At 41.7% G+C, this 26270-nt stretch overlaps 1 protein-coding gene across 4 annotated transcripts in view; it reads left to right on the top strand.

Moving 5' to 3' along the window:
• CCHR1.PART0H22orf23 (chromosome chr1.part0 C22orf23 homolog) overlaps positions 1-26270 on the top strand; it is an 842373-nt gene that overhangs the window by 191287 nt on the left and 624816 nt on the right. The window lies entirely within an intron of this gene.

Here is a 26270-nt window from a genome sequence, read left to right as displayed (position 1 = left end):
ATTACTGAGAATATTTTTTCAGTATTCAGAGGCTGATAAAGTGGAAACTGTCTTTTGTTTCTTCTTTTTAACATGCAAACCAATATTCTTTTCCTAGGATCCTTTTAAGGAAGAGAAGAACAATCCAAGTTGTTATGGTTTCTTTTCTTCTGTGTTAAAAGTTCTCACTTCATTAGCCAGGGTTATTTTAATTTATGTTGGATAGGTTAGTTGTGCTTTCATGTTATTCTGCTTGAGCAGTTTTATAAGTGGCCAACATTTCTTCCTCAAGTCAAGCAATCTGGTGGAATAGTCACTGTCAAATCTAATCTGCCTCTGCTTGCACTTCAAGAGACTTTTTCTCCAGGCAGTTCTGAGTACTAGTTCTTTGTCTAGATAAGACATGAATTTCATTACAATTAATCTGGGAGGTGATGAAGGTAATGTTGATATTGGCTTCCCTATTACTCTGTATGCTCTTTCAGTTCCATATGAGAAGCCTTCCTGTAAGTTTAAAATTTCTGGTATCCAAGTATTTAAAAAAGAGATAATGTCCTCACCTTCACTTTTTTCGGGTAATCCAGAAAATATAATATTTGTCCTTATTTCCCTGTTTTCCAAATCATCTACTTTGCTGAATAGCCAAGTATTTTGCTTGAGAAGGAATTCAGTTTGAGTTTCATCTTCTGTTAATGTCACATCTGTGTCAGTTAAGGATGTCTCTATGTTAATTATTTTTAACTATTGTAGGACCATTTCTTTAAGGGCATCTGTTTGCTTCTGGCAGATTTCTTTGAGATTTTCTAGGTTTTCTTTGAAGTTATTCATTTTTACAGACAGTTCCTGTAAAGTTGTAGTCACCAGCTGCAGTTCCTTCTAAAGAGAAGTTTCAGTGTGAGTTCTTAGTACTGCTCATTTTCTCAAGGTATAAAAGTCTCCAGTAAAATTTGACAGGAAAATATCTATAAAAGTTCACCAAAGTCACAGGTTTTGAGTATTAGGTAATTATCGGTGAAATTTGATAAGTTTTGTTAAGAAAGAATACTTATTTTCCTGTAGTTTGAGAGCTCTGAAAATATGCTGCTTTCGGTAGAGCATCTTGGCTCCGCCACTTTTAAATACCTTTGTGGTAAATTTGGTTTAGGTATTCATAACTCATTTCTTTCAACCCCATACTCCCACTCACCAGTCTTAACCAAAATGCATTTGTTGTTTAAATGGTAAACGTAGCTGGTAACTAGCTCAGCTAGACACCAGGTGAGACTTGAAAGTGCAGGTGCATGAATATTCTATGGATTTTGGTGATCAGAAGTGAGTAAAATCACTAGACTATCAATACCTGTATTTGATTTACATGCTGGGGGATTGTCAGTAATTTCCATCTACTATGCTAAGAAGTTCTAGAGACTGGGATGGAATGAGGTCACTGAAATACCACAGTTTTATTTATCTTGCATTCTGTGGAGAGGATCAAACTGTGATCAAACCATTAATTAAATTGACATTTGCTATATTTTGCTTACCCATTTCCTGTTAGACTGATATCCATATTTTTCTAGTAAACAAAGACTTCCTGTCTTTTATATAGGCAGTATATGTCTATGAAACCTTGCTAAAACCAAAAATTACAGATGCAGAGATCTCACTACCAGAGTAAAGTATACTAAGACTGTGCTGCCTGTCTAAAATAGCAGGAGGGATAGCTATGTTATATGAGCATCAGCTATGAATCACAAATACCCTATGTTAGTGTCATAGTTTGGCAAATCAGAAACGGTTATTGCTGTTCTCGGACTGAAGCAGAGGCAAATGGTACCATATTAGGAAACATCTTATCTTAGATTTCTGCAAGCATAAGACATCATTTAATAATACTAGCAGACATTAACGTAGACTGGCCTAGACAATAAAGACTTTCGGCTTTTCCCGGTTAGGGGTCGCCACAGCGGAACTCCGGTCCACTTATGATTGGCAGTGGATTTTTACGGTGCCGAGTTGCCAACCCGACGCCCGACCTTCAACGAAGGCACGCCCATTCATGCTCGCACCTACTTGCATGTCTTTAACGTCACTCGACCACGGGGAGGACATGCAGACTCCACACAGAAGGTGCTCCAGCTGAGAATCGAACGGGAGAACCTCTTGCTGTGAGGTGACAACTGTAACCACTGCACCACCGTGGTTGACTTTCAGAAAAACATACCAAACAACAGCAAATAATAAACCTTTTTGATTTGACTTGACTTAATTCAACAGGGAACCCGATACCCATAGACAAAACACCAGATAAAGACATTGAAAAATACTGTATCTTGACTACTAACCCTGCGCACACAATCCAAGATGGAGCACTTCAGACTCTTATCAGTGACCATGAGCCAATATATACAGTTTGGAAGCAGACTAAAATATAAAATAACATAATATGCAACTGGGTTTGTAACAAAAGTAAGTCCAGGGAAGACCTATTTAATACTCAACTAGCAAACTGCAGGATGTCCATCAAGTAACTTCCACTGGACAACACTGTAACTTATTTAATAACACTTTCCTGAATTCTAATATACCTACGATATTAAAAAGTAAAATCTAGACAAGTACAAGTGTTTATACTACATAGGAAACAAATAATAGCACTAAGTGATTAAGCATGGAGAGTATGGAAAATTGACATAACCCAGTACAACCTACAAAACAGAGAACACTCAAAATAAAGTAAAAACTCGCTACAAAATGAAAATAAAAAACATTTTTTAATAAGAAACATCTTTATTAAATTGTCACGTATGACATAGGCAATCTTACATTATTTAAATGCAAACAAACCATACTGACATAATTTCAGTTGCAAACATTAGACATTACAGACCATGTTGACACAACTGTGGTTGCAAACATTTCCATCACTGATAATCTATCCAGTCATTGTCAGTCAAACATTACATAGCTCATTCAAATCCTGCCTTCTTTTAAATATCGTTCCTCCTCTGCATGTATTCTCACAATTCCCATTTTTCCTATTTAATTTGCTACTACCCTTTTCTAAAGATCCCAACTCCAGTTGTTTTATCTCTGTTAGTATGTTCACTACCTGTAGTAAAGTTGGTTTAGACTTTGATTTCCATTTTCTAGTAATTGCTTTTTTGGCAGCCACCAAAATTAGACTCAGCAAAGGCCTTACTATGTCTAGGCAATTCCAATTGTGCATCATAGCTCAATCATTTCCGTAGTTAGACTAATTTGCTCACCCAGTATCTCTGACACGGGAGTCTGCAGGGAATCTTTAAAGTCTCCCAACTCATTACATTCCCAGAAAATATGTTCTCAGTTATTTCTTTCTTCCCCATCATGCATCCAACATTTGCTGCCTACCTGAGGAAAAATTCTTTGAAGTGTACTTAGGTATTTTTATACCTCATGTAAATACTTCCAAGCAAAGATCCTAAATCTTCTAGACTTTGTTGCATATTTGGGAGACATACATATATTCTGCCATTGTTCCTTTATGAATTGCTTATCAAATTTCTCTTCTCAAGCCTTTCTAACCTCAAGAATGATTCTTATCATTATCATGCAGTGTTTTGTATGTTTTACTAATTATTCCTTTCTTAACAGCAGCTTCTGTTCTAGAGTCTGCTAAAAAACTTTACCGGTGCTGGTCTTTCATTTAGGACCCCCTATTACTTTCTCTTTGCCTATACTGTGATATCAATCCTTGATATGGAAGGCAATTTCTAACCTGTAGTCCAAATAAATTCTTGGTCTCTTCCCATTTTATTACCTTTCCCTCAGTAGTTATTTCCTCCCAATACCTTGGTTCCTTTGCCAGTTTTCTCCAATAAATTTCAGCCCCCTCTTGCCTATTGCCTGTATTCCTAATTACAGTCATCCCTATCAGCAGAATCTCCTTTCTCCATTCACATGTTGGCTCAGTTCTTAGCATACTTTCTGCTAATTTATGAATATAATATTCTATATGATTATTGTTATTCTCCTTAAAGTTATGCATCCCAAATCCCAGTCTTTCCTTGTTTCTTGAGCTCCCTCTCCCATTTCATCATCATCCCTTTCCACTTTGAATTATAGTTTTCTGCTTCTGCTGTGTAAAGGAGCCTTAACTGTGTTGCTCTGAAATACCTATTCAAATTGGGTAATCCCAATCCGCCTTGTTCTGTTGAAAGAATCAGTTTATCACACTTGACTCTTGCCATCTTTCCCTCCCAGATAAAATCTTTCAGATCTTTATTAATTGATATCTATAACCTCCTCTGGTTCATAAAAATATATCCTACCTGTGTATAAGACTAAAAGGACTAAAAACATTTTAACTGCTTGTATCTTACTGTCTATATCCATATAACAGAGCTTCCATTTTCTTAATTTTTGTATTATCTTTTGTTTAGTCTCTTCTCACCTATTCTTAGCTGCCACACTGGAATAATTTTAATCCATACTCCTAAATACTTCATTTTATCATGTCGCCACCACCTCTTTCTTCTAGGATGTTGGTACTTCTCCTGCTCTTAAAATACTGTTAAACAAAACCTTCCAAATCTTTATCATTTTTTTCCCTCATAGCTTCCAAACTTCCACAGGAATACCATCTGTTCATGGGGACTTTCCTGTAGATTGGTTATACATCACCATTTTTATCTCCTCTCCTCCTATCCCAGCTGTTAGTAATTGAGCTTCATCTACCTCTAACTTTGGCATATTTAATTTTCCATAAACATTTCCATTTGTACCTTGTCTTGATTTCCATATTTCACTGTTTTTACAGACTTTCATAGAATTTCTAAAATATTTCTAATACTTTTACAGGATTTCTTGTTATCTTCCTTGTTATAGGCTCCCTAAGCTTGGCAACAAACCATTTCTACTTTCTGTTGCCTGAGACATTGTGCTAAAAGTTTTTGTGCTCTAGAGTTGTTATAAAAAAAATTGGTTAACAGCAATCTTTCTAAACTCATGCATATTATCAGGGTAATCCCTTATTTTCTGTTTATCATTCTGCTGTTGCTACTCTTCTTGTTCTGTGGAATTCCCCCTATTTTAAAATACTTTAACATTTGTCAGTCCCTCTAAATAAATTCTTATTTCCTCCTTTTTGTTTTATTTCCACCCTGTTTTTAAACTCCACTTTAATTTTATCCCACTCCCTAGCTATATTTTTGGAAGAAATTTCTGTCTTCTTTAGTGTCTCCTGAATAATTTCCACTACCCATTCCTTAAATTCAACTCTTTTTCAACAGATACATGGGAAAGCGCCAGTGTCTCATATTTTTATTTCATTACCATGTGTTTTTATTTGAGTTATTATTGGTGCATGATCTGAAATAGTTATTGGATGCATAGCAAGACCTTCAATTAAATGCACAATGTGCTTGTGAAATGCAAATTCTGTCTAGCCTAGCCCAGTTTTTGTATCTTGGGGTATAATATGTAAATTCACTCCAAACTCCTAGTACTGAATTCACAATGCCAAATATTTTCATAAATTTCTTCAAAAATCTATCATCCTTTGTTACATTTTTCCCATTTGGGCCTCCCAGACACATCTTCACTGTTGGAAATCAAATTCCAGTCCCCAACTGTAAGTAATATTCTTTGCTGAAAGCTGGTAATTTCTCTCAGGATTTTCTTACGCTGCATTGTAGCAGTTTTCAGTGAAGTATAAATACATGCCAGTGTAATCCTCTTCCCCTGCTAGTAGCCCCTTAGTACTACAAATGTATCATTATTATCTTTTTATCCTCTTCTATCACTATTTGAATGCCTCTTAAAATTAGTATAAATACTTCTCTCTTCCTTTGCTCCAGGTATTCCACTGAATAACCATCCTGAAAACCTTTCATCTGATGTTGTTAATCTTCTTCCCATTCATCACTGATGGGTTCGGTTCTGAGCCCTCGGAACCGATTCGGCCTAATACCAAGCTCGCGTACACCAAAAACTCTCCTTCTAAGCTGCTACCCACAATGCCTTCCCCCAGTTATCTCAGATCTTGTTTGCGGCACAGCCCTATAGCAGCGTTTCACCGAGCTCTCCATGTAAGTGTCATATTTTTACAAATATTTGTGTATTTTAAACTTTTTTGTCTAAACTAACTCTTTTTTTACCCTATTTGTCTATCTAGCTCTACCCATTGGGTACATTTCTTATACTATCATTGGTAACACCCTCTCCTACCCTTGTGGTATCATTTGATACCATCATTGGTATCTTCCTTTTCTGCCTCCTTTTTCTCACTTTCTAGCAGTAAATTGTTGTTTTTGTGTATTGGATATGTCTGAAAAAAGGGACATTGGGGTTCAAACATTGCACTTCTTGCAATGGCAAACTCCCTAACAGTGACTTGCACGATGATTGTGTGTATTGTCTGGGGGTTTCTCACCTCTCTGTGAAACCTCCTTGCCAGATTTACCTGAGTTTTAGTCAGCGGATGCTGAACGAGAGAAAAAATAAACTGATTTTGAAAGGCCTGTTAACCTCACCCTTCTCAGAGGCCCTTTCTGTGTTGGAGGTCTCAGCCCCTCCAGTGAAGGACAAAAAACGTCCACATTCTGATACCTCTTCACCGGCTGGTGATAAGGGCAATCCCACAAACACAAGGCCCACAAATCTTCTACTGAACACAGGATTGCTTCTTCAGCTCCGACTATAACTGTTGCTTCTGTTCTGAGCTCAGCGCCAGTTGCTTCTAAATCCGATATCTATATATATATATATATATATATATCATATATATCATATATCATAGACATTATGGAAACTTCAACATCGGCGCCACCTTCAGCATCAACTTCTATGGCACCAGTCTTAACTACAGTGACGACTACAGCTCCAGCCTTACTGACTTTCAACAGTTTCGGCACCGACTTCACCTTTCACCACAGCAAAGACGGTTCCGACAATCCCTTTGGAGCCGATAATAACCTCGACTTAAAATGTCTCCTAAGCACCGAGTCCCTTCTCAGTGCCATTGATTCCCCTGTTGCCTGTTTCTAAGTTAGAGTCTTCGGTGCCGACAAGTAAAACACCACAGACCCAGTACTCCCCTTCATTGGATTCGTTCTTAGGCCAGACTTATAGCCCTTTTCTGGACCAGCCAGACTCCCCTTCAGGAGTGTCTATAAGGTCCACCAGGAGTCTTTCTGAATTCTGTGTGGTGTGCCTGCTGGACAAGCTGTTGACAGCCAGAGGGATAACAAACAAACATTCCTAAGACCCATCCCGCTCTGGGGTTTGGGTCTACTGCTTTCAGGGCTCCCACTTATTCTCCTCTCTCGGATCTGTCGGTTCTGAGACCCATAGCTCTGACATCCTTGGTTGGATCCCATTCCTCAGTGCCGACAGTGATCCTCACTGAGGCTTCAAGGCCACCCCTTTGGGTTTTGGTTCCATCTGAACTGTCCCTTCCTCAGTCTCATGGTTAGGGGTGGAACCCTTGGCTCTGAGCATGGTTCCATTTTTTTTATCGGTTCCATCCTCGGATCCGGGGGAAATGCCTGCCCTGATCTTGCTTGAGGCTCCATCCCCAGGAGTGGGTCTGGCAGAGCGGGGTGTGATCCCAGTTCCTGGATTGTTCTATTCAGTTCCGGGCTCCCATTCCTCTTCGGGCGGGCCTGCTTTCCGGGTGATGGAAAGGGTGCTTGCTTCTGGAAGTGGTCCTCCTACGTCGGATCTTCCCCCTGCTCCCTCTGAGCTGCAGCTACAATAGGCCACCTCCCCAGGACACCGAGAGCACAAGCCTCAGGAAACCTCAGTTCAGGTATTCTTCCTTCCGAGTCTTCTTCAGATATCCCCACTGAAGAACCCCCTCAGAAGAAGGCGTGTAAGAGGAAACACCTTGACTCCCCGAAGGAGACTCTCACAGAGGATATGGACTACAATGATGGGGAAGGGTCCCCAGGGTCACCCCCTGATGATGTCTTCTTTGGAGACATCCTAAAAACATTGAAACAGAGGGGTGGCTGGAAGCCCTCTAACCCTTCCTCAGAGGAGTCTGTCTTCCTGCAGGCTTTCTGCTCTCAGCCTCCCACTTCCTGGGTGACCACACCTACCGATGAGTTAGTCCAGCTCATCATGCATTGTGCGTGGAAGAACCTTGATTCTATTGAGGCCATTCCCAGGAGACCAGACAAGATTATTTCCCCACCAGAGGAGCATCCCCACTGGTCTAGAGGCTTGCCAGTAGATGCTATGGTGGTGGCGGCGGCCACTAAAAAGGACCTTGTGGAGGAAAGTCCAACTATCCACCCACCCAACAGAGAGTCCCAGGTGGTGGACAGACTAAGAAAATGAGTTTTCAGCGACCTTTGCAGTCAGGTCTCTGAATTACTTGGCACATTTCATGAGGCTCTAAAGAAAGGTGTCAGCAAGAGAAGTTCTCCACCCCCACCAAGCATCTCCTGACCCAACTTTCTGGAGCCCTCGCGGGTCAAGTTTCTGACTGGGCACGAGACAAGGTTGACTCTGAACTTGCCACCCTTGAGTCTATCTCCAACTCGTCCATGAGGTTGCTCTCCCACGCAACTGAAGGGGTGGCTAGAGCTGCTGGTGCAGGTGAAGTAATGAGATGTTATGCCTGGATGTGCATCTGTGACCTTGCGGATTCCTTCAAGTCCTCCTTTTTGAATGTCCCCATTGAACCATCATCCTTGTTCATTTTTAAAGTAAAGGACACACTGGCCAGGTGCGAGCAAGAGAGAAAGACCTTGTCTGCCATTGGCCTACGTTTTTCCAAGCCTCAATGTTCTTTTTCCAGGAACCAGAGGAGTGGGAAAGTATGGCATAAAAAAATCTGAAGGCCCATTCCCCAACGCACATGGTGAGGATTCCCCTAGAGGCAGAGGGGTTCCAATGGTGGAAGACATCCCTTTAGGGGCAGAGGGGGTCCCCGAAATCAAGACTCCAGGGATTCTTTCTCTGGGTGGTCTTATCAACGCTCCCGAAGCATTGCCTAATTCCTTTCCTTTGGAAGCAGTCGGGGCTCATTTTTCTCTGCACCAAACTGCCTGGCACTCTATTACAAAAGATTGGTGGGTGCAGAGAATAATCTCCAGAGGCTATTACATTCCCCTAACATCATGTCCAAAACCTACAAAGAATCTTTCTGATATTCCACTCAGTCAAATGGAAGAAGCTGCTTCAGAGATAAGATAGCTGTGTCAAAAAAGAGTCATCCAACCAGTCCCCCCAGACCAATGCGGATCCGGTTTTTACTCAAGATTCTTTTTGGTGCCAAAAAAGACAGGGACTGGAGACCCATTTTGGATCTCAGCCATCTAAACAAGTCAGTGGTTCAAACCAAATTCCTAATGGTCACTATACAATCCATTCTGCCTTTTTTACTGGAGGATGTTTGGATGTGCTCGATAGACCGCCGGGATGCGTATTACCACATTAAAATGGACAAATGCTCCAGGAGTCTCCTTCGCTTCCGGCTAGGCGCCAATCATTACCAGTTCAGAGCCATGCAATTCAGTCTCTCAACGGCCCCCAGAGTGTTCATGAAATGTCTGGCAGTGGTAACAGCTCATCTGAGACTTCAGGGATTCCAGGTGTTTCCATATTTAGATGATTGGCTCCTCTCCACCCCCACCAAGCATCTCCTGACCATAGCCCTCCATTATACACTCTCACTGGTGGAGTCTCTAGGCATCACAGTCCATTGGGAGAAATCCAATCTACAACCTACCCAACAACTGGAATTTATAGGAGCAGTTTTCAATACTCTTAACATGCCTGGTATCTCTACCAACTCACAGGTTTCAGAGGTTAAGACTGCAAGTACAAGTGATATGTTGTCAAAGAAAGGTGTCAGCAAGAGAAGTTCTCCAGTCTCTGGGGTCTATGGCTGCGGCCATTCCGATTGTTCCTCTGGCAAGATTACACATGAGACTGTTGTGGCTCCTATTGTCCCAGTGGTTGGCAAATCTTCACCCCCTAAACTCACAGAGCCTCATTACCAATTCTCAGGGGCAGCTCATGCTATTGGACTGCAGCCCTCCCAGCTGTGCATCCCCCAAAAGTAAATAAAACAAAAAAATAAAATAAAAGAGAAATAAAAAAACGCGAGTCCCGGAACATCTCGCATGCGCACTCGCTGCATTCAGACTGCTGGTGAACCAGTCTGGGGCATGCGCACAGAATCCACACTGTCTCCACCAGCAGTCCGGAGTATGAAAACAGCATTCAACTCCAAATTTTCCCAGCAGTCTATGCAGTTACAACTGCATAGACTGGAAGGGGATCGGACTGCAACATTCACAGGCAGGACTAGTGGTGCTCTCGTTGTCTTGCAGGAAGGAAGGGATTTCAATTTCAGCGCGAGCTGCAGGGACTTTGCTGTACAATGGAACGGGATTTACTCTGCGCGGAAAGGACGTTTTGGCTCAGGTAGGGTGTGTGACTTGGATAAGGTATTTATTATGTTTGTCTGATGGAAACATGTGACTAGTCAAAAAGCCATTGTCTTAGGTTTAATTTGGTTAATTAATTTACATAGAGCTTTCCTAACTGACCATATACATCATCTCCCGAAAACAAAATGCTATTATGAAAACCAGAAGTCTTGTTTGCATTACTACATGTGGTCTTAACTTGGGTTTTGCCACTGTAATGCTAATTTGGAACTTTCTGCATCACATGTGCCAAGTGCAAGAATACAGCCATTTTGGTGTATGCTATGTGTTTTTTCCTCATAAACTAGAATAACATTTTCATTTGTTAAGTTATATTTGAATACATCCTCTCATGTTATCATTGTGCTACTACTCGTTTCAATTCATTTTAACTGCCACATGGTGCTCGGTAAATTTGCAGAATTTTTTTCATTTAATTTGTTTTTCAGTGCGGGATTGCTAGCAGTTTTTATAGATACAGTTAACTCTCTTATTTGAAGTGCATGTTTTAATTCTGTAAAATGCAGTGTTTGCTTCCCTACCACTGTGGAGGCCTTTAGAATAGAGCATGGACTCGTTTAGGTTAACAGATTTTGACACTTCTTAACTATGTCTGTAATTCTAACTCTAGCTGTCTTCTGTTTTGTATTTATTTATTATAGTTTTTAAATATCAGAATTATTTATTAACTGGTTTAACTATATCATTGCTTTTCTTCTGCAAATTGTACACTACTAAAATAAATTACTGTAATCAGTTCCACTCATTGTCAGACAGATGCATACACACAATAATTTGCCCGTCTGATAGCACCATTCCCATTGGATTTCTACTTTGATATTCTGTTGCCTTTGACAATTTTGATACTTTTATTGCTATTGTGTTTAATCACTGAGATTATGATAACTGCAGGTGCCAACAGGGCAATTGGTACAGGTTAGGAAAAATATTGTCAGATTGTTTTTATTAACTCGAACAGATGCCTTGGAGACAGAAAATGTCTCAACTATGTAACAGTGAGACCTCTAGGGATTTGTCAAAAGGAGGATGTCCTTGCATAGCTGAGAAAGCAGTGGCAGCTGCTAGTTCAGCACGGTAATTAGTAAAGCGGTTGCCAACAAGGACATATGTATAATACCTGTATGTCAGGTTCTGAAGCTTAATTGTGCCATGGATAGCAAAGTCTTCATTGCTCTACCACCTGGCAACCCAAGCATATGCACAGAAAATCACTGTGGTTTTATTACTGAAGCCATACAGAAGTGTAGGTATCGATTCACCTTCACTAGAGGAGTTAATCATCATGCTGTCTGTTTGGTCTGCATTTTAAGGAAGATTATAAGCATATTTGTTTTCACAACCTATTAAACAGTTGCAGCATCCTGAACTGTGGCGTAAAGCCTGAAATATATATTTTTGGCACACTTGACAGATGGAATGTTAAATATATAAAGAGTGTAACCTGCTTGCTATTCAAAGTAACCCCTTTCATTATCATGCAATGTGACATACATGAACAAATTTTACAGGACCACAAATCGAATACTGTTTAACAGCAGAAAAAAATACACAGTAATATTGACAGATGACATCTGTAACTATAGCTAATTTATATAAGGTGACATTATATATCCTTCTGTATGGTGTAGAACTTTGCAGAAATATTGAAATTTATTGCAATGCAGTATATGAACCTGTTATCAGTTTGCCATCCATTCCCTATTGCAATATTACTAGCTTATCGTTTTTTTAATGCAACACAGGCAATTTATTCCTCTAGGGCAACAGGCACTTTATTTGTAGATGAAACAATGTATTATAAAGTTGTTTGCTAGCAGCAACCTCTTCATTAGTTACAGATTTCTTTAATGTGGAATTATTTAGATGACTTTTACTTCAGAGATTGTGCATATTTACTGATACTAGTGGACTGTAGAAGTTTGAGTAGACTTTTATGATAGAAATGTTCTGAATTGGGCAGTTTTGTCATTATTGGTGCATGCATTTTGTTTCATTGTTACTGGAAAAATGTTCAAAACAAATTAAAAACACCCTCTAACAACTGTACTATATTGTACAAGGAATATAATTTAATACAATCAGGAAGGTGTATCAAAGAGCACGTGTATGTTTCGTGTGCAAGGAGCCTATGATTTGAAAACAGCCCAAAGTTAATCTTTGTCTGCCACTGGCAAAATGTATTTTCTTTGAATGTGGGTTTCAATGCTGTTTCAATGAATGTGAGTTTCAAGGGCAGAGAAGTTTTAATGCTAATAAGTCTGTTTTCATTGTGAGACTGCATTGCTTTGTTTAGCAGATGTTTTAATGTTTCTGCTGTAAAATGCGAAATAAAACTTTCGAATGAAGTCCAAATCATCGTAGAAGTAAAGCAGTATGCACATTAGTGTTTATGGTAAATGGGGTGAAATAGCCAAGTAATGGTTCACTGGAATGGCTGTAGGGGGGAGGCTCCATTCGACCATGATTTTGTGTGGGGGAAGGAAGGCAAACTCAAAGACAGCCCCGGCTGAACTATACCTCTCAACTGTCCAGATTTTCACAGAATTAATAGATTTTTGCTTCTTAATTTTGGTTTGTTCCTCATAAAATGTGTGTTTTTCTGGCAAATAATTTACAAATTAAGTCACTAAATAATGACAGACACTGAGTTTCAGACTTCATAACCTTCAGAAAAATGCATGCTACAGCAAGACCTGATGTTAAGTTGTCTATCTCGCCTTCATTCTTGCTGGTTGGGTTCGGCTCCGACTCGGCTATCTACTAAAGCTCGAGAGCTATTTACTGGCTCGAGGCCTCCCCATATCCCACAATGCTTGGCACTAGATACCCAGATCTCATTTGCCGCTTCAGCTACGAGGTTGCGCTTTTACTGGCTCAGGTCATATTAATCCTTTTTTTCTATTATTAGCTAATATTTACCTTGTATTTTTCTTAGATATAGTTAGTTTTACCCTTGTAGTATAGTTAGACTGTGTATCCCTTAGTTTATCCCACTAAGGAACCTCGTTTTCTGTTAGAGAGTTTCTACCCCCCCCTTTGTTTCTTCTCTATTAGTGGCTAACCCCACCCTTTTTGTACCTTATACCTGCGGGTGTGTGAGTGTTTCTGTGTCCCTTTTTAAGCACTAGTTTAATTTTTCTCTCTTTAGTATCCCCTGGCCAGTATGTCCAAGGATACTAAAGTCTCAGGCTTCAAGAAGTGTGACTCGTGCTGTCAGAAGATGTCTCTGACAGACGGTCACACATCTTGTGTGTATTGCTTGGGTTCCCTACAACTGCAGGACTCCTGCTCGGTCTGTCATGCCTTTAGCCCGAGAGTCCTGCAGGAGCGTAGGAACAAGCTTATTTTGAGAGGCTTACTTAAGCCAGAGGGATCCCTAGCGAAGCCTCAGTCAGGGAAATCCTTAAAGCCCGCCAAGCCGTCGGCTCCCAGTTCGGAGCCATCGCCAGGCGGAGCATCTGCCTCCTGGTTCCTGCTGGAGCCGACATCTCTAGACCTCAATTGGCTCTGACTTTAGTGTCGGAACTGTTGTTGGGTCGAAAACGTTCTAGGTCCCCTTCCCTAGAATCGGTTCGTTCAGCTTCAAGGTCACCGTTGCTTCAGTCTGAATGAAGCCATAGGTCCCACTCCTCTCGGTCCTTCAGGTTATCTGATCATGACTTGGAGAGGGTGGACAGTAGACTCCTTAAATCGCAGGCCCTGGCCAAAATGTTAACCAGCCCTTCTCAACAGACTGTGGCTGTCCCGGTGTCTTCAGCAGTTCCTCCTCTGACTCCCCCTTTGTGTTCGGAGCCGGAGCTGGTTTGGGCTCGAATCTTGGAAACGTTGGAGCCAATACCACACCTTTTGGCTCCTTCGTCAGCTCCGATCTCTTCATTGGTTCCTTCCTTGGAGGGATCTGGGCGCCGGGACTCCCTCGTTGGCTCCGAGGGGGTGAGTGGCATTGGATCCTTGTCTGACCCCGTTCTCCCTCTCGGGGCTTCGGCGCAGGTGAGCTCGGCCCTGACATCGGCCTTGGAGCCGTCCCTCTCAGTGCCGGGAGGAGTTCACGTCTCTTCGGAGCGGGGACCCTCTGCTCTGCCTGATAGGGGCGCCTTCGAGGTCATGAGGAGCATACTGACTCCTGAGTCGGCTCCTCGATCGGCCCCTTCGGCTCCTCCCCCCATGGTGCCTGCATCAGTCTCTGTCCACCCTCCTGACCCCAAGCGTGGAGAACAGACACTCCAGGTCGCCCCATTGGGCATATCTTCCTCTTCCGAGACCTTCCCTGATCATTCAGAGGAGCCCCCTCAGAAGAAAAAATGTAAGAGGAAACATGTCGACTCCCCCGAGTCAGACACGTCTGATACCGACTTGGAGGATTCGAAAGGGTCCCCAAGATCCCCCTCTTTGGATGTCTCCTTTTCAGACATCCTAGAGATCCTTAAGCAGAGGGGGAACTGGACTGCCCTTAACCCTTCCGAGGACGAGTCGGTATACCTGGACGCATTTGGTTCTCGCCCTTCCACCTCCTGGATGTCTCCACCCTTCGACCCGCTCATGGAAGTAGTGGCTCGAAGGGCGTGGTCAGCCTCGGACACAGTGGAACCAACTCCCCGCAGGCCCACTAAGTTTATTACAGCCCCACCCAACAAACAATTTTTGACAAAAGGTGTCTCCGTTGATGCCATGGTGGTGGCAGCAGCCACGAAGAAGGAGTTGGCTGACCCTTCGGTGCCTGTCCATCCACCTAATAAAGAGTCTAGGACAATGGACAGGTACGGGAAGTGGATGTTTTCCTCAGTGACCTTTTCCATGCAGTCGCTGAATTATCTGTGCCACTTCACCCACCTTCAAAGGGATCTTCTCAAGGAACTGGGTGATACCCTTCAGGATACATCAGCTGCGGGGGCTCAGGATAAGATTAACTCCCAGCTGGTGACCCTTAACTCTATCGTCAACTCATCCATGCAGCTCATTTCTTATGCAGCTGATGGGGCAAGTAGGGCTGCAGGTACAGGCGTGGCTTTGAGAAGACATGCCTGGATGCGGTTATGTAACTCTGCTGATCCCTTTAAGGCATCCTTCACCAATACCCTCTTCGATGGTTCAGCTCTGTTTGGACCACAGGAGAAGGATACCCTTACCAGGTGTGAGCAGGAAGGCAAGACTCTCTCTGCCGTGGGAGTCCATTTTTCTACTCCCTCTCGACCATACCCTAAAGGTGAGAAGAGTGGGAAAATGTGGTTTCGGAAACCCCAGGGAATCGTGCCTGACACATGTGACGAGTTTCCCTCCAGGGGCAGGGGAGGGAACAATAATAGACGCCGCCCGAGGTGCAGAGGGGGTCCGCAGAATCAGGGTAGCAGAGAATCTTTCTCTGAAAAACCCTTTCAGCACCCCTGAGGGGCTGCCCGACTGTCCACCTTCGGAGGCAGTCGGGGGAAGATTGTCACTGTACCCAGAAGCCTGGCATCTCCTCACACAAGACAAATGGGTACAGTCCATCATATCCAAGGGTTACAAAATCCCCTTTGTCCACACCCCTGTACAAACAACTGTACAAACAACCAAGTCCCTTCCAGATGTTCCACCCGGTCTAAGGGAACAAGCAGTGCTAGAAATTTCAAAACTGCTAGAAAAAAGGGCCATCCAGCCAGTCCCAGCAGACCAGCAAGGATCTGGAATTTACTCCAAGTTCTTTTTGGTACCAAAAAAGACAGGGGACTGGAGACCCATTTTGGATCTCAGCAGGTTAAACAAATCTGTTCAAAGAACGAAGTTCCGGATGGTCACGCTTCAGTCCATTCTACCCTTTTTGGGTCAGGACAACTGGATGTGCTCCATAGACCTTCAGGATGGGTACTACCATATCAAAATGGACAGGTGCTCCAGAATGTTTCTCCGCTTCCGGCTGGGAGCCAGTCACTATCAATTCAGAGCCCTGCCCTTTGGTCTCACCACAGCCCCCAGGGTGTTCACCAAGTGCTTGACAGTGGTTACGGCTCACCTGAGACAGCGAGGATTCCAGGTGTTTCCATATCTAGACGACTGGCTCCTTACTGCTTCCACCAGGCATCAGCTACTGCGAGCCAGGGATTATACCATCCAAACTTGTTCCATGCTAGGTATCTCAATAAATTTCGAAAAGTCTGCATTGTTGCCTTGTCAGTCTATAACCTTTATAGGCGCAAGATTAAATACAAAAGATCTGTCCGCAAAACTTCCTCTAGACAGAGTGTCAGACATTCGCCGACATGTGCAGGTCTTACTACAGTGCAAGAGGATTCAGGCCAGATTTATACTAAAAACGTTGGGTCTTACGGCAGCAGCAATCATACTAGTTCCCCTGGCTCATTTTCACATGCGGATTCTTCAATGGATGCTTTTTACCCAATGGTCCTTTCAACAACTTCCGATGTCTCACAAGATAATAATCACTCAATCATGCAAAGACCACCTGGCTTGGTGGATGGTCTCCCCTCTAGTACTCCAGGGCAGACCATTTGTTCTTCCTTCTCCTGTTGCCATGGTGACCACGGGTGCCTCCCTGATCGGGTGGGGGGGGCACTTTCAGGGCAGGACTGTCCAGGGCACTTGGCAACCTCTAGAGTACCACCTGCACATAAACGTCTTGGAGATGACAGCGGTGCTTTTAGCGTTGCAAGCTCTTCAGGACTCTCTACCCACCGGGACTATTGCAATTCAAACAGACAATATGTCTGTAGTGTGGTACATCAACAAGCAGGGCGGAACCAAGTCATATCCCTTATGTCGAGAAGCACTCAGACTCTGGCAGTGGGCGATCTCCTCTCAACGGTTTCTGATAGCAACGCACATCCCTGGGAAGTCCAACGTCATAGCGGACAGGCTAAGTAGAACTATTCTCATGCCTCACGAGTGGTCTCTCAATCAGTCAGTAGCGGACAAAATTTTCCGCAGATGGGGTCAGCCTTGCTGCGACCTTTTCGCAACTCCTCTCAACAGCAAGTGTGACGATTTCTTCACTCTTTTTCCCCTCCCCAGCCACTCCCCCAGAGACACTCTAGTTCACGATTGGCCCCGGGTCTTCTGTATGCATTCCCACCTTTTCCCCTAATTCCCAAACTAATTCAGAAGGTGACCGCATTGGGATCCAGGATTAGCCTCATTGCTCCTTACTGGCCTCGACAAATTTGGTTCCCATTCCTGCATCGTCACCTGCTGGAGCAGCCTTGGAATCTGTACCCAGTGCCAGACCTCTTGGTCCATCAGTCGGGCGGGCTGCACCAATCCCTTCAGTCTTTCAACCTCACAGCTTGGTTGCTCCACTTCCAACCTTAGCCAGGCTTCCACATATTTCCCAGCCGGTGCGTGAAATCATCCTTTCTTCGCACAAATCTACCACCAGGAAGACTTATGCTAGTAAGTGGAAATGTTTCTCTTTCTGGGCAGAGGCTAGGAATATAGACCCCTTTACAGCCCCTGTCCATCACATTCTAGATTTTTTAGCAGAACTCTTTCAAGCTGGTTCCTCGTCTGCCACCATTAGGGTCCAATTAGCTGCTATCACAAATTTCCACGCTGGCTTGTCAGAAACCAGCATCATGTCCCACAAACTTTGCAAGGCCTTTCTTAAAGGAACTATTTTGCTTAGGCCCCCGGTCAGAGATCCCCTGCCTCCGTGGGACTTAAACTTGATATTAGCTTCCTTGATTCTCCCCCCTTTTGAACCTGTGGCTTCCTGTTCCTTAAAATTGCTCTCCTGGAAGACTCTCTTTTTAGTAGCCATCACCTCAGCTAGGAGAGTTTTGGAACTTCAAGCCCTCTGTATTCATCCTCCTTACCTTGTGTTTCATAAGGATAGAGTTTCACTCAGGACTAATCCTTCATTTCTGCCCAAGATACCTTCCGAAACAAACCTGAATCAGGCTATCGATCTACCTGTCTTTTTTCCTAACTATTCGAACAAAGCTGAACAAAAGTTACACCAATTGGACGTTCATAGGCAATTACATTTTTATTTGGATAGGACTAAACAAACAAGAAAATTAGATCAACTCTTCCTGTCCTATGCTGAGGGCAAACAGGGCCTGCCAGTTTCTAAAGTAACCTTATCCAGGTGGTTGTCCTCTATTATTACTTTGATTTATCAGCTGAGACATAAAGAACTCCCTACTAAACCTAAAGGTCATTCCACCAGAGCGTTAGCTACTTCGGAAGCTTTACAAGTAAGACTACCAATGGAATCTATTTGTGCTGCAGCCACATGAGCCATTCCTCATACTTTCATTTCACATTATAAGTTGGATATGGCCTGTAGGAGTAGAGCTGATTTTGGTTCCACTGTGCTCAAGAGTCTGTTCCGATGAGCCACCCAGGACTAAGGTGCTAGGGACGCTGTCCCAACCAGCAAGAATGAAGGCGAGATAGACAACTTAACATTATGAAGTTATGTACCTACCATAACGTTCCATGTTAGTTGTCTTCTTCTCGCCTTCTTTCTTGCATCCCACCCTCCATCCCCCCAGCCTGGACAGACCGAGAAGAGTCCCTTTTTGAGGCCTTCTCCCTCTGGCTGAGTCTTATCTGGGTTACGTCCATCTCTGTTTTAGTACTGTAGGTAAACCTTGTAGTGTGGACAGGTGTCCTTGAAATTTTTCTATGGTGTTAGCTCTGCCAAACGAGATCTGGGTATCTAGCGCCAAGCATTGTGGGATATGGGGAGGCCTCGAGCCAGTAAATAGCTCTCGAGCTTTAGTAGATAGCCGAGTCGGAGCCGAGGATGGGCTCCAAACCCAACCAGCAAGAAAGAAGGCGAGAAGAAGACAACTAACATGGAACGTTATGGTAGGTACATAACTTCTTATTATTCTATCAACTGTCTCAGTTTATACAACAATTTTTAGTACTGTTTATATGTTCCCCCAGTATATTTGGCCTTGTCCAAATTCCCTGCATTAACAGGTTGAGAGGTACATGCAAATAAATTGCTTTATAGAATTAGACATATCCAAACCTCTCAACTGTCCCCAGTTTTGGCTCAAAATGTTGCTCTTCCCCTAATAATCCTGCTGCAAAATGGCAATTTGGGAAGAAAACGTGGAGGGTTTACAATTAAGAAATAACTGTAATAATCAGAGTTATAGATTACTTTTATTTCAGAAATGCATGTAGATTCTTTTATTTTGTCAGCTGCTCAAGTTAGCAGTACTAATATTAAAAAAGTGTCCCTTCTTTGACAGGTTCAAAGCTGTATTGTGTGGCTATTTTATATTTTTGCATCACATTTTTGGTCCATTTTTCATAAAATTGTGTTTTTTTGGCAAATTAGTGGCAAATAATTAAAGACTGAAGTTAGAAAATAATAACAGACATTTGAGTTTCAGATTTCATACCCTTCAGAAAATTCATACTAATGCAAGACCTAATCTATTATCTTTCTAAGTTTATAAGAGCAGTATTTAAAAATTGTCCTTATTTTTGGGCCTTTGCCCCACTTCTATGTATGGCTTTGTCCAGATTTCTTGCTCTGATGTTGAGAGGTGTGACAAATGTGTCAGGGCCATCACAGTCAGCCAGAGACATTTCAAATTGTGACATACTTGTTGCACCCCTCTCCCCCATGTGTTGACTCTGGATGTGTCCAAGCAAGGCAAGGAACAGTTATTCAGTATAAATGTTTGGAGTACCCCCCCCCCCCATCCAAGGCAGACACAAGTACTACTTTTATTCTGCCCTTGATTTTGCAGAATGTTCTGGTTTCTGTCACATTTTATACTGTTGATTTATGCTTATTATTACTCAGAAAGTGCCTGTTGCTCTGTGTTTAACTAGCAATGCTTTAATGACCATCAGGTAAGCTTGTCTGAGATTGTAAGATGCAAGTACGCCTTAATAAGCATACTGTTAAAGAACTGCCAACATTGAAAGCCTTTCTGTTGTTGCCATGCAGAGAATACTTACATAACTAGATAATGTATAAGCCTTGGGTATTGAAATGAATATGACAGTATTTGTAATAAAGGACAGGATTACATTATTTTAAGAAACTCATTACATTTGTTGGAGACTTGCAGTCATCTTTGCAGGGTTTACCTGTAAACCAAACAGAATGCCAATCTATCATGTGTCGTCCATTACCTGTACAGTAATCCTTTAAGCAATGTATCTTGAGCTTGTTTCTTGTTTGTGTTTCATTTTTTTACTTTGATCATGTTTTCCCCATGAAACAAGTAGATAGTTGCTGTCAGGCAGCAGGTCTTTTTTGGATAAGAAACATTTTTACAAGTGGGTGTATCACAGAGATTGCTACTTTCAGCATGTTACTTGGTACTTTAATAAAGCTGAATATAAATTATAATTAGAATTGCAGTGCAAGGAGAAGTAGTTTGAGCTGAGTGCTGCTTGTTTTTCTTATACTTGATTTTGACTGGCATTCCAGTAATGTATTTAAAAATAAATTAATTATTTCATGCCTCACAACCTTTTTGTTTCCATCTAGATATTAAGTAAGCTGTCATGCAGCCAATGCATTGAAATATTTTTTTTCTTTTACACTTCATTTTGTCTTGATTGGACTCTCGTAATGACGGTTTGGCACCCAGGGCAGAGTATTTAATTAAAGTTCCAGTTTTTGTGGTTTTGAGCATAGCTCCTCCCCTTTCTAGTTTGCTGCACCCCTTCCCATTGGCCCCACCCATTCAGATGTCTCCTGCAGCCCCCCTTTGATTTGAAGTCACCAGCCGCCACTGCCAATTCTTGCAAGCAAGATCTTCTTTGGTAGATGAGGTCAGATGAAAAACATTGGTGTTGTCCCTTCCATGTCCCCCAACCCAATGCCACGGTAACCACGGACACTTCCCTGATAGGGTGATAGGGTGCGGGGGCCATTTACAGGGAAAGACAGTCCAAGGCACATGGTCCAGCTTAGAGGCCAACTTGCATATCAATGTTCTGGAGTTGAGAGCGGTGCTGTTGGCGTTGCAAGCACTACATCCGCTCCTTCCATCGGGAGCAATTGCGATTCAATTAGACAATATGTCAGTAGTCTGGTACATAAACAAACAAGGAGGGACCAAATCCTACCCCCTATGTTGAGAGGCCATGAGAATTTGGCACTGGGCGATAGCTTCCAACCTCTTTCTTATAGCAACACATATCCCGGGGTGCTACAGCGTGATTGTGGACAGACTGAGCAGATGCATTCTCCTTCCACATGAGTGGTCTCTCAATCCAAACATGACGGCAGAAATTTTCAGCCGTTGGGGCCAGCCTTGCTGCGATCTCTTTGCTTCTACATCAAACAACAAATGCAGCAACTTCTTTGCCCTTTTTACCCCAGAAGGGGAAGTCCCTGAGAGATGCTGTAACTCACGATTGGCCCACAGGTCTCCTCTGTGCTTATCCTCCAATTCCTTTGATACCCCTGTTTTTGAAGAAAGCAATTTGGTTGAGATGCAAGGTGTTCCTCATTGCCCCATTCTGGCCTTGACAAGTGTGGGTCGCCTTCCTCCAGCCTCACCTGTTACAGCCTTCATGAATCCTGGACACTCATCCGGACCTAATCTCTCAACCCCAAGGATTGACTCTCCCAAATCTGTCCACTCTCAAGCTGACAGTTTGGTTTCTCCACTTCTGTCACCAGGCAGGGAACCCTCTCCTCACCTGTTCGTGATATTATTCTGGCCTCCCATAAACTGTACACCAGAAAACTCTACTGAGATAAGTGGAAAAGGTTCGCTATTTTGTCTAAAGAACAGAGGTTAGACCCCCCTCTCAGCTCCTGTATCTGTTATACTTTAATATCTTTCTGAGTTTTTTTGAGAATGGAGCATCAGCTTCTACTATTCGAGTCCACTTGGCAGCTATCTCCAATTTTCATAACGGTCTTGAAGATGTTCCACTTATCTCCACCCGCATATGCAAGACCTAACTCAAAGGAGTTTTTCATAGCAGACTGCCAGTTAGACGGCCTTTAGAGACATGGAATCTCTCTCTGGTATTACAGTCTCTCTTTTTACCCCCTTCTGAGCCTGCTGCAAAATGTGACCTTAAATTTATATCATGGAAGTCTCTATTTTTGGTGGCTGACACATCAGAAAGATGGATATTAGAGTTACAAGCCTTATGCATCAAGAGTCCGTATTTAATCTTTCATAAAGACAGAGTATCTCTACGTACTAATCCATCTTTTCTCCTCAAAATGATTTCTGATTTCTCTGTCAACCAGTCCATTGAGCTCCCAGTGTTTTTCCCAAATTATTCGAATAAAGGAGAATACTTTCTACATTCATTGGATATACATAGACAATTACGTTTTTACTTGGATAGAACTAAATCTATCCGCAAGTCAAATCAACTGTTCATCTCCTTCTCTGGACCAAACATGGGAGGTGCTGTATCAAAAGTCACTTTATCAAAATGGCTCAGATATTGTATTACTTTTTCTTACTCACAAGCAAATGAACCTAAACCTGACAATATCAAAGCACATTCAAAGAGAGCCATAGCAACTTCTGTTGCTTTTCCCTGCAGAGCTTCTATGGATGACTTTTGTACAGCAGCCATTTGGGCTAAACCCCATACTTTCATCAAACATTACAAGTTGGACATGGTCTCCAGGGGAAGAGTGGTCTTTGGCTCAGCGGTACTCAGGAATGTTCTTCCATAAAGACCACCCAGGTTTTCAAGTAGCTTGGGATTCTGTCCCATCAGTGATGAATGGGAAGAAGATTAACAACATCAGATAAAGAAGTTATGTCTTACCATAATGTTCCATTTGTGTTGTTGATCTTCCATTCATCACATCCCACCCTCCGTCCCCCACCAAAGGCTCCTGGTGGATCTTATGGGTCCTTGTGGTGTTCTCAGGGTTTTTGTGCAGAAATGGCGTCTGCTTTTACTTCTGTATGTTTCATGCAAACTTGATCTGTGGTAAATGGGAGAAGGGCATTGTGGGTAGCAGCTTATCTTGAGAGTTTTTGGTGTATGCGAGCATGGTATTAGGCCAACTCTGTTCCGAAGGCTCAGATTCAAACTCGTCAGTGATGAATGGAAGAAGATCAACAACACAGATAGAATGTTATGATAAGGCATAACTTCTTTTTTATCAAATTCACATGTTCAGTTCTTTCTACATGTATCTCCTGTAGCACAGTTACTTGCACTATATATTTTTTAATATAGTTCACTATTTCTTTTTGTATTTATTTCTGAGACCATTGACATTTAAAAACATTACAAAAAGCATCATTTTCTTGAAATGTTATTATTCCCACCTTTTATATACAACAGCTTTTTTTGTTAAGTCTAGTTCCAGCTTTTGTGTTACATGCATGTACCGTTTGGCAGGTTAATTTTTTATACAGTTGTTTCTGGTCATCTTCATTTGAGCCTATGTTGCATCTTACAAAACATTTTGTTTTATTGAAAGCCTTCAAAGAAAAATACAAACACATCCCTAATGCATATTAACTTAATAATACACAAAACTATGCACATCTTCAAATGTTGTCCTCCTAATAGGAACAAATGTTCCAAACTGACAGCCACACACACACAGAGTTGAGATAGCCTAATAGAAAGGTTATCCATGCCAAGATGCATGGTACAGCCTGTGATTCTACTAAGTGCTGTCTGGCTTTGTCTTATCTTTATAGTGCTGTCAGCTGGGAAAACACTTTAATGCTTTACGAAAACATTTTCCCCAAGCTATTTCTCTTCATCAGATTTTATCCTAGAGACATGAGAACAGACACAAAACTGCCAAGCATGCATTTGTTTACTAGAAAAAAAAAGCTTTATAATATTCACTGTTCTTTTTCATTTACTTGCTCTCTCTTAAATCGTGTGACTAGATTATGCTAATGACCTCATTTCCCAATGCAAGAATGAGAAAAATCACACTATTTTTTCTTTTGTCATCCTCTTTTAATCAGATTCTTCTCCTTCTTCTTTTCTTTAACATTGCAGTGCCTACATTTCTTAACACTAAACGGGGAGAAAGAGAGAATGTAGGAGAAAAAAAAACAGGAACACCTATTTACATTAGTATCCCTGTTGCACTTAAAATAACTGAGAAAACTTTATTTTATAGCATGCAAAGAAAATCATACACTATTAAAATAGTACTGTTAAGAAAAAAATATTTTACTTACAGTTAACTTTCACCCCCCTCTTCCCTTGTCCTGAGTATTTTTCAGAATATATTGTAAAGTCCCCTACACGTTTAACAAAGTCCAAAACAGTACATTATTTCTGGATTTTCTTGTTCTGTCATGTTTCACAAATATAATTATTGCTTTGTAATCCCACATTTGTCAATTTCCAGGTTACCGATTTTATTCTCCAAACATTAATGCCATGAAGTAGGGCATATGCTTTACAGTCCCCTACAAATTTAACAGAGTCCGAAAAAGTCCAATATTTCCAGATTTCAATATTCTATTCCTGTTCATCTCCATCTCCCAAATTTTGTCTCTTCTTCATTTCCAACAGACTCTTGATTCTTCTAATTGACTTGTGTTTTTTTTTCCTTCTTCTCGAGCATTTCCATTGAAACATTGCAAAAGGTTTTCCTGGCACAGTCTCCTTCTGTTTTAATTTTTTTGTTGGGCAAACTTTAGTATTTCTTCCTTAGCATGTACTTCATCAAAAAATGATTTTGTTCCTCCAGGGAAAAATATTTTGAAGCTAGCTGGGTACACCACTTGAATCTTGCACCTGGTTCTTGACATTCAGTGAATAATGGAATACATTTACTCCTGCTCTGCCTGTTGTACAATGAGTAGTTATTCTCCAGAAACACTCTGCTCTCTCCACTTTTAGTACTTTGTCCTTCTGCCACAGTTTTGTCAGAATCAACTTATGCTGGTAAGATTGCATCTTTACTATTAAATGTCTAGGTTGCCTTCTCATAGCCAGGTTTGGAGCATGCACATGATGTGCCCTTTCAATTAACAATTCCTGTTGTGGAATACCAAACCAGTTGCTTATTTGTGCTTTCATAAAATTAATACAGTCTATTCCTTCCAGCTTCTCTGGTACAGCAGAAAATGTCAGGTTTTCCCTGTGTGCTCTGTCCTCCAATTCTATTATTTTTTGAAACATCTGTTCTTGTGTAGTCTCATATTCAGCCAGTCTTTTCTTCATTTTGACCTCTGAAGTTTGCAGTTTTATCACCTTATCTGAATATCTGTTTCAAGTTTCTTCCATTTTTCTAGCCTTTTATTATTTGAGTTGATATACTCCATCAGTGTTTTGTTTATTTTAATCAAGTCTGTATGCAGTTGACTTATAACTTTCCTGTAGGTGACTGAAAGTCATGCCTGGAGCTTGCACTGCTTTTTGCTGAACAGCTGCAGTACTTTTCCTGGTCATTGTGTGTGTGTTTTTTGTCACCATTTGTAGCTGATTTTTCTTCAGGTCCTCTGTATTTCTTTTTTCCTGGCATTGAGACAGTGCACTTACTAGTCAGGTACTGAAATTTACCCAGCAATGTAGGTCCACTGGCTTTCTCTACTAAGTTTCAGTTTTCACACTGGGAAAGCTAGAATTAAGTTGTTACTCATTGTACAGCCATCTTAAAAGTCCCCCAGATAAAGAAACATTATTATTAAAATTTTCAATCAAAGCACATGAACAATCCAACTAAATTCTGGAATTCTATAAATAAATTACTCAAACCAGGAAAATGGACCCAATAGAATCTGCTGCCAAATGACTAGTTTCACTACTGCATACAGATTATATAATTATTTTATCAATACAGTCACATCCCTAATACAGCAGTATTACATTTCATCCATATCTGATAGAGTAAACAATATTTATAGAAACGTCAGTCTCACATTAGTATCCACTAACTTTTGTTATAACGTTATTAGTTAAAGTGAAGCCTGCTTC

The sequence above is a fragment of the Protopterus annectens genome, chromosome 1.part0 (genome assembly GCF_019279795.1).
Source record: "Protopterus annectens isolate FY-2018-M chromosome 1.part0, PAN1.0, whole genome shotgun sequence".
Taxonomy (NCBI): domain Eukaryota; kingdom Metazoa; phylum Chordata; order Ceratodontiformes; family Protopteridae; genus Protopterus; species Protopterus annectens.
The sequence above is the reverse complement of the archived record's forward strand: the minus strand, read 5'-3'. Positions and strand labels throughout refer to the sequence as shown.